General features: G+C 44.8%; 1 long non-coding RNA gene across 1 annotated transcript; it reads right to left on the bottom strand.

The window, feature by feature from the left end:
• Positions 1-5,971: 5,971 nt before the first annotated feature.
• Positions 5,972-10,712, bottom strand: LOC132585943 (uncharacterized). The gene is made up of 3 exons (XR_009556339.1): positions 10,619-10,712; positions 8,241-8,330; positions 5,972-6,041 (listed from the first exon to the last, which is right to left on the bottom strand). It is a non-coding gene; the product is annotated as an uncharacterized LOC132585943 (long non-coding RNA).
• Positions 10,713-12,339: the final 1,627 nt, after the last annotated feature.

The raw sequence follows: 12,339 nt of genomic DNA, 5'->3' as shown, positions 1-12,339 counted from the left end.
TTAATTGCCACGGATCGAATGATATCACAGGAACAGCTTGAAGGCCCAGTTTACAACTCTCGCCATAAACTGAGCGGGTGAGCATGGTCCAGCCATGCTGACTCAGACAAACCTACCTCACAGGGTTGCTGTGAGTCTAAACCAGAAGGTTCCATTTGGTTTTATTGCATAGGGCCAATAGCAGTTACAAACAATACAATATAATATAAATACAATAGTATAAAATAAAATACAGTAAAACTAGAGCAGAACACTATAAAATTACATTTTGGAGCTTATTCATAAAAATGGAAAGTCGACCATAAACACCTGCTGAAAATCTTAACTGGCCTACACTGGTTCTAACTTGGCTCAAATTTTCTTTGCTGCTAAGGCAAAAAGAGCAACCTTGTATAGGAAGGACCGTGTGTGTTGCCCTGATTTCTAGGAAGAGGGGGAGAACAAAAATGCACTAAATATTACATTTTTCCCAAAGGATTCTGGGTATTAGGTTGCCAATCCCCAGTTGAGGGCAGTAGAATCTCCCAGTTTGGAGGCGGTCCCCCCACTTCAAGTTTATCAGAAAATGGGGGCAGGGAGGGAAATGTCTACTGGACACTTCATTATACCCTATAGAGACTGATTCCCATAGGATATAATGGAGAATTGATCCGTGGGTATCTGGAGCTCAGGGGGGGCGGGGGGGGGGGAGAAGAGCTGTTTGAGGTGGAGACACCAAATTTTCAGCATAGTATCTGATGCCTCTCCTCAAAACATCCCCCAAGTTTCCAAAAGATTGGTCCAGGGGGTCCAGTTCTATGAGCCCCAAAAGAAGGTGCCCCTATCCTTCATTATTTCCAAAGGGAGGGAAGGCATGCAGTCCTTTTAAATGTGATGACCAGAACTCCCTTCAGAGTTCAATAATGCTTGTCACACCCTTGATCCTGACTCCACCCGCAAAATCCCCTGGCTCCACCCCCAGTGTCCCCATATATTTCTTGAGTCAGACCTGGTGACCCTATTTGGCATAGATTGTCAGAGATTCCTGGTTCCCTTGCCGAGGAGGTAAGATGAAACTAGCTGAAGTCTGTAGTCTAGATGCATCCCACAGCTGAAAGCAGATTGTTCATAGCTCACCTTGTCTAAAAGGAAGTTCCTTCACTGCGCTGCCCATTTCATTCATAGCTGTGACTGAGAAGTTTGAAATATCCTCTGGTGAACCTGGGGTAAACTAAAAGAAGAAAATGTTTTCATCTATTAGCACAAGACACAAGAAGGTCATTTTCACAGTGGAGGCCTAATTTACCAATCTCAATCTAATTTAACATTCTCAAGCAGAAAGCCGCCCTACTACTAGGGTTGCCAAGTCCAATTCAAGAAATATCTGGGGACTTTGGGGGTGGAGCCAGGAGACTTTGGGGGTGGAGCCAGGAGACATTGGTGGCAGAGCCAGGAGCAAGGGTGTGATAAGCAAAACTGAACTCCAAAGGGAGTTCTGGCCATCACATTTAAAGGGACAGCACACCTTTTGAAATGCCTTCCTTCCATAGGAAATAATGAAGAATAGGGGCACCTTCTTTTGGGGCTCGTAGAATTGGACCCCGTGGTCCAATCCTTTTGAAACTTGGGGGGTATTTTGGAGAGAGGCACTAGATGCTATACTGAAAATTTGGTGCCTCTACCTCCAAAAACAGCTCCCCCAGAGCCCCTGATACCTGCAGATCAATTCCCCATCATTCCCTATGGGAATTGTTCATGGAGGTGCATAAGAGCTGTGGGGGTGGAACTTCCCCCGCCGGCCAGCTGGCTGGGGGAGGGGGGAAGCCTGTAAAACCAGGGGATCCCCCGCTGGGACCTGGGGATTGGGAAGCCTACCTACTACATCCATCCATGTGGAGTGTTGGAATCATTAATCTACTGTGATTCCTGTTTACCATCTATTCAGCTGTTAGGGTTATCGTGTAAATATATTTCACCAGGGGTCATTTCATAGAAAAAGAGGTGCCGGAGCTTATTAGCACAACTCACACAACTCAGTTGCATATGCCACACACCCCGACATCACCGTAAGGTGTACTAAATTATAACAGCTCAGCATCTACCTCAAAACGCTTCTTGAATTATAATTGTCATAATAAAACCTGACTCCCATCATACTTTTAAAATTACTTTTTCCTCTGTGGCCACAGTGGCATGATGTAGTTCTCCATCTGTCTGCTTGATATGTTTTGGCTATTTTCCCATTTTTTTTAGGAAAAATATGAGAAAGTTTGTCAAATCTTAAGAGTTCAGCAAAATTCTCACAGGGAGATTGAACAATGGAGCCCAGAAGCAAGTATTGTGTGTGTGTGGGGGGGGGGGTGTTAAAAAAGAAAGAGCACAATAAAATTTAGAGGTTCCGGAGCTCTGCTCCTGTGAGCTCCTGCTCAAAATGAGGCCTGTATTTCACAATCTTTTAGTTGTTTTTAAGTACTACTGTAATATAGGGTTCCCAGTCTCCCGCTGGGGGCAAGGATTCCTCCGATTTTGGGGAGCCCAATCCTCCATCACACAACTGGCTGGCCGGGGGACCCCTGCCCCAGAAGAGTGCCAGCGCACTTTGAAATGCCTGGCATGCACGCTTTGAGCATGCAAGGAAGATCCCCCGCCAGGACCAAGGTAGGACCTGGCAATCCTAATGTAATAACTGGTTTTTAATGTTTTAGAATTTTGATGTTTCCTGCCCTGAGCCTACTTGCAAGAAGGCTGGGATATAAACTTAACAAATAAATAAGTAGCCACTGATGACCAATCCCATCATTTTTTTACCCAGAAGAGACAGCGGAAGAAGGACGTTTGCCGTGTGAATGAACATTCCGTCCATTGGCGTTAACAGACTCCCAACCACTGAAACAAGATGCCATCTGTAAAAGTGTCTTGAAGGACTGGCCTACCTCCCACTAGGGGCCACGCCTCACCTCAAAGGAGTACATGTATCTGTTTTGGTCCTGCACCACCTTCACAATTTCATTGCCTTCAAACACTTGGCCCTTCCAAGAGATGGAAACGGATGGGATAGGGTTGGCCAGAACGGTGAAGTTGAATTGGGTGGGATTCCCGATCTGGAGAGTGCTAAGCGTTTCATCAGGTGGGAGCTCTATCCTGGGAGTAACTGGGAAAGCAAACCAGATGGTATCAAATAATGCTCCCCCATGCACCCACTGCTTGTGCAAGATACTGCTATTAGTCCCACTCCCAGCTGCCATGTTCCCTTTGAAAAGCTGGCATGGAGAAACATGCTTCAATAAACCTCAGTTATAAAGTTATCATCCTATGTTCCAGAGAACCAGAGAAGGACTGGCTAAATTTCCTGGTGGGCTGCTGCTCTAGAAGGAGGCTAGAAGCAACCAAAATCAAGCTACGGTAATTGTCAGTGCCTGTTGGTTCAGACCCTTCATTGGCCAAAGTAATATCTCAAAGACCACTCAGCTTAGCTTGTTCTAGGCCTGTAGCCAGGGGGGCTGTGGAGGCACTGCCTCCTGACTTCTGGACAGCGCCCCCTAACTTCCACAAGCCTGCATTTGAATTCTATAGAAGACTATTTGAGGCCTGGTTCTCCTACCCCCTACCAATAGGGAACAGCAGGGTTGCCAAGTCCCTCCACCACTGCTGTGAGGAACTGTTGTCTCACATGCAGTTTGCGTGCGTGGTGCAATGATGTCACCCAGAAGTGATGTCATCATGCTGGGAACATCATACTGGGGATGCTCCAGGACTCGCAGTAAAACTCTGTGGTACCATAGAGTTTTTACCGTGAGTCCTAGAGCATCCCCAGTGCGACGTCCCCAGTGCGATGACATCACTTCCTAGTAATGTCATTGCACCGAGGATGGTGCACGGTGACAGGGCTCTTCAGGGGCGGGAATCCCCCCAGCAGCCTGCTCCCTGCAGGCAGGTTGAAGCCCTTCAGATCAGGGGATCCCCCACCCCTGGCGGGAGCTTGGGAGCCCTAGGAAACAGGCAGCCTATTGTATTTACATTTTTACATCCTTCCTTCCTTTAGAGATATATAGACTCACCCATTCCCCATTTCACAAGCTTCACCCTAGATTAAGATATAAATCCATGTCCCAAATCCCAGTTTGAAATCCTGCCTTTTTTATACAGGCCAATTTCCTCACTTCAGCTGAGAGTTAAGACTCAGAACATCTCTTACATTTAACATGGAGAGTGACATTTGTGAAAGCCACTTCCTTCCGGTCTTCAGTGCTGGCTTCACAGCTGTAGACCCCTGCATCTGAAGGTTGGATGTTCTCTATAACCAGAACGCCACTGTCCACAATGATACGATCTGTGCCAGCCAGAAGGAAAGCGCTGTCAGCAGTGGTGCTGGTGGACTATCTATTTCAGTGGTCTTCCACCCAATGTCTCTACTCACCATCTCCAAGAAGCCTGAGGTCCTGGTTTCCAAAAAGCCACCTCACAGTTGGTGGTGGGATGCCCCTGGCCTGGCAGCTGAAATTTACCATTGAGCCTTCTGTTACTTCCTCAGAGTCCATCATCGTGACAAATGTGGGTCTCTCTGGACCAAAACCAGAAAGGGAAAAAAGATAGAAATGGGGGGGGGGGGGGGGTTCAGCCCATATGGATGATTATTATTTACTTATTTTGAGATTAATACCTCACTGTTCTCCACAGTGGGGTCCCATTCATGTAGTCAGAGGTCCTTTCCTCACTTGGACCTCAATCCAGGTTTTCTCTGAGTTCAACTCTCAGCCATTTACCTTGCATATCTCTCTGGCTATTATAGCATCCATATACCCCAGAACAACTGTGGGGTGAAACCTGGGTGACCTCAATTAAATGCGGAAACAGGACAGGGGAATTGAGATAAAAACAGGTATGAACTTGAGTGTAGTGTAGTGTTTTTCTGATGGAACCCACCATGAGTCTGCTCTGCGGGAAGGGCAGGATATAACTTGAATAAAATAAAATAAAATGTCATTTTGGGGACAGAGCTAAACTGAATTAAAGGTCTAGTGAGGAAAGACCCTGAGTGAGAGAAAGAGACTGACACAGATCTACCACAGTCTGCAGTGTGCAAGCACTCTGTAGAAAGATGGGTTATGTCCAGCAAACAAAAATGAGGAGAGGCCGTAGCTTATTGGTAGAACATCTGCTTGGCATGCAGAGGGTCCATGGCTCAGTTCCCAGAAACTCCAGCTAAAAGGAACATGGGAGAGGTGATAAAGACCTCTGCTTGAGACCCTGGAGAATTGCTGCCATTTCATCTATTTTTATCCTCACAACCTCCCTATGAGATAGGTTAGGCTGGAATAAATTAATTGGCCCCAGGAAACTCCATAGCTGAGTAGGGAGTTGGTCCTGGCTCTCCCCAGTGCCCTTCCAACACACTAACCACAACACCACATTTGCTCTCACTTGGGTGAGTATGCAGAAAACCAGAGAGTCCCAAGACCCCTCCCCAAAGACACCTCTGTACATGCAGACATTAAAGGGTTTAACATTCATACTCTTAACCTAGGAAAGCTTTACAACTGCTGTCCTATCAGGAGGCAGACAGAACTTCCAACAGAATTCTCATTCGATCAGTCAATCAAACAACCTTTTAATGGCCTGCACAACAGAATTCTCAAGGCTGCAATACCCAAGATACTTTGGGTGGAAGCCATGACAGTTGAAGCCCCCTGCCGATTTACCCAATTCTTTTATTCTCCTTCCCACACGGTCCAGCTGAGCCACATGCTGAGCATCAGTTCAAATCCACATTTGGTTAGTTTGCACACAACTTTCTCTGAAAGCTAGAAGGCTCATTGGGTATTCCATATGTCACTTACGGAGCACACGGATTTTGATTGGGACAGTGACTGTCTCTCCGCTATCAAACTCTCCTTTGCACTGGAAGATCCCACCACTGCTTGGGTCTGTGAGAGTCATCTCCAACTCCTTGGACACTTCGTCAATATGTTTCTGTTTGTATGGATTGTCTGGATCCGATTCCTCGGAGATTTCTTCCCCCTTGGGGTCGATCCAGACTAAATCAGCTTCCCCGCTTCCTCTCACTGCAAAGTATAGGAGCAAACAATTACTACAATAGGATGTCTGACTGGAGCAGAAGAGGCAAGGTGAGGTTTTAAAACAAAAAGGATAAGGAGATCATAGATATGGAAGGTAACTTAGAGACCATCTAGTCCTGCCTCCTGCTCAGTGTAAGAAATCCAAACTAGATTTTCCCCAACAGACTATGGTACAGCTTTTGCTAAAAGGAGGAGGTGGAGGAAGAAGACTGCAGATTTATACCCCGCCCTTCTCTCTGAATCAGAGACTTAGAGCGGCTTACAATCTCCTATATCTTCTCCCCCCACAACAGACACCCTGTGAGGTGGGTGGGGCTGAGGGCTTTCACAGCAGCTGCCATTTCAAGGACCACTCCTGTGATAGCTATGGCTAACCCAAGACCATTCCAGCAGCTGCAAGTGGAGGAGTAGGGAGTCAAACCCGGTTCTCCCAGATAAGAGACCGCACACTTAACCACTACACCAAGCTGGCTGTCTCTCTGGAGGGGATTGGATTTATACCCCACACCACTACCCAAAGGAGTCTCAGAGTAGCTTACAATATCCTTCCCCTTCCCCCAACAGACACCCTGTGAGGTAGGTGGAGCTGAGAGAGCTCTAACAGAAACTGAGAAGAACAGTTCTGCGACAACTTGTGACTGACTCAAGGTCATATCAGCAGGTGCATGTGGAGGAGTGGGGAATCAAACCTGGTTCTCCCAGATAAGAGTCCACACATTTAACCACTACACCAAACTGCCATCATTCTCCTAGGTGTCTGGTTCCATTGTTGGATCACTCTTACTGTTGGGAGGGGAAGGTTCCAAATGACCAACCACTAATGTCCTTATTGGAAATGTCCATTAGATTTAGCCCTCAGAAGCAGCAGAGAATATGTCCTTGCCCTCTTCTATGTGATAGCTCTTCAAGTATTTAAAGATCATGGCTATGTCTTCCCCTACTTCTCCAGGCTAACCATGCCCTGTTCTTCCATCAATCTGTTTTCTGGACTTCTAATATCTTCAGTATCCTCTGCTGGACCCGTTCTAATTTGTCAACATATTTTTAAAAGCATCTTGTCACATGGACACAGCACATCAGGCTACGTCTGCCTAGTATGCAAAAGAGTAGAATTGTTATTTAAATAGGTTAAATATTGGAAGTAAAAGGTGAAAGCTCGGCATAAGAGTAGTTCAGAAAATGGTAGCTAGGCTGATACCTGGAACTAGTAAACACAACCATGTTTCACTAGTGATCATTTCCACACACACCCCAGAACAATTCAAAGTACAGCTATTGAGCTGTAAAGAACATCAGAACATAAGAGAAGCCATGTTGGGTCAGGGCAAAGGGCCACCAAATCCAACATTCTGTGTCACACAATGGCCAAATCCCACCAGTGGTGGGATATGATGAGATCAGGCTAGCCCACCAGGGGTGCCAGAACTCTAGAAGCCATTCTACTGTCCCACCCCCCACCCCACAAACGCCAAGAATACAGAGCATCACTGCCCTGGACAAAGTGTTCCATATATACCTTGTGGCCAGGGGTGGAATTCTAGCAGGAGCTCCTTTGAATATTAGGCCATACCTCGCTGATGTAGCCAATCCTTCAAGAGCTTACAAAAAAGAGTCTTGTAAGCTCTTGGAGAATTGGCTACATCAGGGGTGTGTGGCCTAATATGCAAAGGAGCTCCTGCGAGAATTCCACCCCTGCTTGTGGCTAATAGCCACTGATGGACCTCTGCTCCATATGTTTATCCAATCCCCATTTGAAGCTGTCTGTGCTTGTAGCTGCCACCACTTCCTGCAGTGGTGAATTCCACACGTTAATTATTCTTTGGGTGAAGGACTTCCTTCTATCTGTAACTTCACTGAGTGTCCATAAAATTTCCCATGCAGATTCGTCAGGTGTCACGACTCTCTTTAAATGCCAGATTAAATTTTTGCTCCTCCCCAACCAACCATCCAGATGCTCAGCAGCATCTGACTGTGCCATAGAATCTTGTCTAACAGTTTATATTGTGGGTGCTAATTGCAGATTTTGATGGCATTTGGTATGTTGGCTGCCTTTGAAGGCCTTCCAGCTGAAAAGCCAAATCTAAACAGCATTGTTAATTAGTAAACATGCATGGAATACAGAGACAGAGAAAAGAAATCTTTAGGGAAGCATTGTGGGTTGGATGGGCACAAGTCTGATTTCACCTTTGCACAAGAAAATGGCCTTTTCGCCCAATTGCACCTCCCCATTGCTAGGGATAATTTCCAGAGATTCCTTGGAGCCATAGACAGTCCCTAGGAAAGAAGAAATACATCAGGTAGTAAAACTAGTCTCCGTTGATGGCAAAGTCTTCTAATCTGTGGACACAGTCAGGGCTAGCCTACAATGCAAGCAATCCTCTTGTAATGGAACTACGTTTATAGGCATCACTGAAGCAGCAATTGATTCTAGATGTATTTCCCCTCAAACCCCTTGCAGTAGAAGATTCTAGGATATAATGTGATAGCTTGATGCTAAAAAGTGCTGGGTTTACTCAAGGTCTCAGGCTAGCCTGACCTCATCATATCTCAGAAGCTAAGTAGGATCAGCCTTGGTCAGTAAACTACCAGGAAAGCCTGGGGTTGCCATGCAGAGGGAGGCTGTGGCAAATCATCTCTATTTATCTCCTGCCTTGAAAAATGGTGAAAAATCAAAAACCATAGAGTTGCCAAACACCAGGTGGAGGAATCCAAAGCGCAAGGCTTCTGTGAAAACCAACCTCAAAATGAACAATAAATCCACAAAATTATAGCAATCAAATATATATTATTAATTTCAAGGCAGTGAATTATATCCGTCTCTTATACAATACGTATTTACCAGGCAACCAGTTCCATCTTTTCTGGCAACCCAATGCCAACTCATATCAGGAAAGTCCCAATGAAGTTGAAAATTGATGTCAAATCAGTCCGATATTTCTAATATGTGCAGCCAGCAGTCCAGAAAAGTGACAAGGTCGTACTGGTGCCCTTGTTTCATGTTAGCTTCTTCAAGCCAAGGTGACACCAGCAGCTGCATGTGGAGGAGTGGGGAATCAAACTTTGTTCTTCAGCTTAGAGTCCATGCTCCTGTAGGACATTTTACCCCACTAAGATCCCACTCTTCCACAATCCCTGCCATCTCCAAGATCCACCCACAGAATATCCAAGAAATTCTGAATCCAAAGTTAGCAATCATAAATTACTCTTGAAATCATCTGTGACTTGATTTCCAGATCTCCTTCCCTACACTAAGTTAGGCAATGAATGTTGATTTGACAGGGGAGGGATGGTGGTTCAGTGGTAGAGCATCTGCTTGATAAGCAGAAGGTCCCAGGTTCAATCCCCAGCATCTCCACTAAAAAAGGGTTCAAGCAAATAGGCATGAAAAACCTCAGCGTGAGACCCTGGAGAGCCGCTGCCAGTCTGAGTAGACAATATTGACTTTGATGAACTGAGGGTCTGATTCAGTATAAGGCAGCTTCAGATGTTCATATGCTGCCTTCCAAAGGTGATCAGATTTCAGTTTTGAAATTTGAATTGGAAGGATACTTTAAAACAAAATATGAATCTCAATCCTCACTGAATTTTAATCCCATTGGGCATTCATTTGTCAAATAAAATATATCTCTACACTGAAACAAAAACCCAGTTCTAGCCATAAGCAGGAACGTTGCTTTCTGAATGTGGACATGCATACGATACAGAGCTACAATTCATTCTGACCTTGCTTACAGAGATATTTGGACTACAAACAGCCACAATCTTGAAAATGATTTTTAATAGTCCTGATTTGTTCCAATTATGAAGTGGGATTTATCCAGTTAATGAACTGGCCCTGCATTCTCAAGTTGATGTCAGACATGCTGCATTGTGTATTTTGAATAATTTTACTTTATTGTATGCATTTCAATACTTTAGACCACTAAGGAAACACGCTTGGTTTTAATGGAATTTTTATCACTCATTGTTTGTAATACATTCAAGCTTTGTTAATATAATATATTATTAGTATTATCTATCATCATCATTATCACTATTATTATTATTATTATTATTATTATTATTATTATTATTATTATTGAATCGCCTCATCCCGGCCAATGACGGGCTCTAGGCAATGTACAACAAAAGGTACACATTAGATCAATAAAATCAGTAATGTAAAACAGCTGCAACCCAATGAACATACTTTATAGTGCGCTGTAATTCTGCTTTCCAGGCATTGGGAGCAGTTCCCCCCTTAAGTAGAGGGGAGAAGGGGGATGTCAGCCCAGCAGACATCGCTGTCCTCAAACAAAAACCCATTAGTATTTATTAGGCTGTTTGTCAGCCTTCTTGCTTACCAAATTGTCAAGTTTCAATTGGAAACTTATAAACAAAATGTTTTTATGTAAGAAAATTTGAATGAAGAGAATTAGCCAAAGCCCACATCACCTCCAAAAAAAAAGATTCACTATCAAATTTTCACCTCCTAAAATTTGCTTAAGGCCAGATTGAGTGATTCAGGGGCTGCAAGTCCCCTCCCAGAATCCCAAGAAGACCCTTTGATTTGTTCTCCTTACCGACTACAAATATGATGCTCAGAAGCCTGCCTGGTCCCATCTTCTGGACATCAGGTGAGGATCAGAACTTAACTCCTCCTGCTTGAGCACCAGCGCTTTGGAAGGGGGGCTCTGGGATCCTGGGCTATTTATAATGTTCTCTTCCCCTCCTCTCCTTTCTGTTTTTTCCTGCCTCTTTCCAGTGTGGCACCAGGGTGGGGCAGAGAAGGGGGCTAGCACAGAGAGCCAGACTGGGAGGGGAGGGAAGAAATGGTCCCACTGCCCTTCCTCAGTTTATCAAGAGAGGAGGAAACACTGCTGTCTGTGTATATTTGAAAGGTAGAAGGAGGTGGGGGGGGGGGGGGAACTGTTCAGTGCTGAAGCTCATTTATTGCATCCACATGGACACATAAAGCCATTGCCCCATCTATTGGGATATTTGGTTAATACAGCAGAGTTTGCCCTCTCATAGAAGATTGAGACCAAGTGCAGCAAATAAATCTCCCAAGAAGTATCTTGCAAAAAAAGGTAAATGTGCATTTATTCGAGTAGATCCAGTTCACATGGAAGTTGCAATCAAAAGAAGAGGAAGAGAAGCCTGATCTTTAGAGAACTCTCCCTATCACAAATGGCCAGCTTATCTGGCATCATGTGTGTGGGTGTATGAAGGCGCTGTTTCTACAGGAGAGACCTGCATAGACAAGGGTCTCCATGGAAGGTCATGTAAAAGAGAGTGAGAGGACAAAGGAAGAGAGGAGGGGTCAGAGGAGAGCTCCCAGGTTAAGACAAAGAGAGGCATCTCATTCAAGGAGGAAAACCCTATGCACCCTTAGAGTAATGTAGCACCCCCACACACACAACATCCAGGCCTACTGAGTCACATCAACACCATCAAAGTCAGTACTGTCTATTCATACTAGCAGAGGTCTTTCCCATCACCTCCTAGAACATAAGAACATAAGAGAAGCCATGTTGGATTAGGCCAATAGCCCATCCAGTCCAACACTCTATGTCACACAGTGGCCCAAAAAATTATACACACACACACTGTGGCTAATAGCCACTGATGGACCTCTGCTTCATATTTTTATCTAACCCCCTCTTGAAGCTGTCTATGCTTGTAGCCGCCACCACCTCCTGTGGCAGTGAATTCCACATGTTAATCACCCTTTGGCTGAAAAAGTAATTCCTTTTATCCATTTTAACCCGACTGCTCAGCAATTTCATTGAATGCCTACGAGTTCTTGTATCGTGAGAAAGGGAGAAAAGTACTTCTTTCTCTACTTTCTCCATCCCATGCATAATCTTGTAAACTTCTATCATGTCACCCCGCAGTCGACATTTCTCTAAGCTAAAGAGCCCCAAGCCTTTTAACCTTTCTTCATAGGGAAAGTGTTCCAAACCTTTAATCATTCTAGTTGCCCTTTTCTGGACTTTTTCCAATGCTATAATATCCTTTTTGAGGTGCTGTGACCAGAATTTCACACAGTATTCCAAATGAGACCGCACCATCGATTTATACAGGGGCATTATGATAATGGCTGATTTGTTTTCAATTCCCTTCCTAATAATTCCCAGCATGGCGTTGGCCTTTTTTTATTGCAATCGCACACTGTCTTGACATTTTCAGTGAGTTATCTATCATGACCCCAAGATCTCTCTCTTGGTCAGTCTCTGCCAGTTCACACCCCATCAACTTGTATTTGTAGCTGGGATTCTTGGCCCCAATGTGCATTACTTTG

Source organism: Heteronotia binoei, chromosome 17 (genome assembly GCF_032191835.1).
Source record: "Heteronotia binoei isolate CCM8104 ecotype False Entrance Well chromosome 17, APGP_CSIRO_Hbin_v1, whole genome shotgun sequence".
In the NCBI taxonomy this organism is placed as follows: Eukaryota; Metazoa; Chordata; class Lepidosauria; order Squamata; family Gekkonidae; genus Heteronotia; species Heteronotia binoei.
This window is presented reverse-complemented; position numbering and strand designations above follow the sequence as displayed.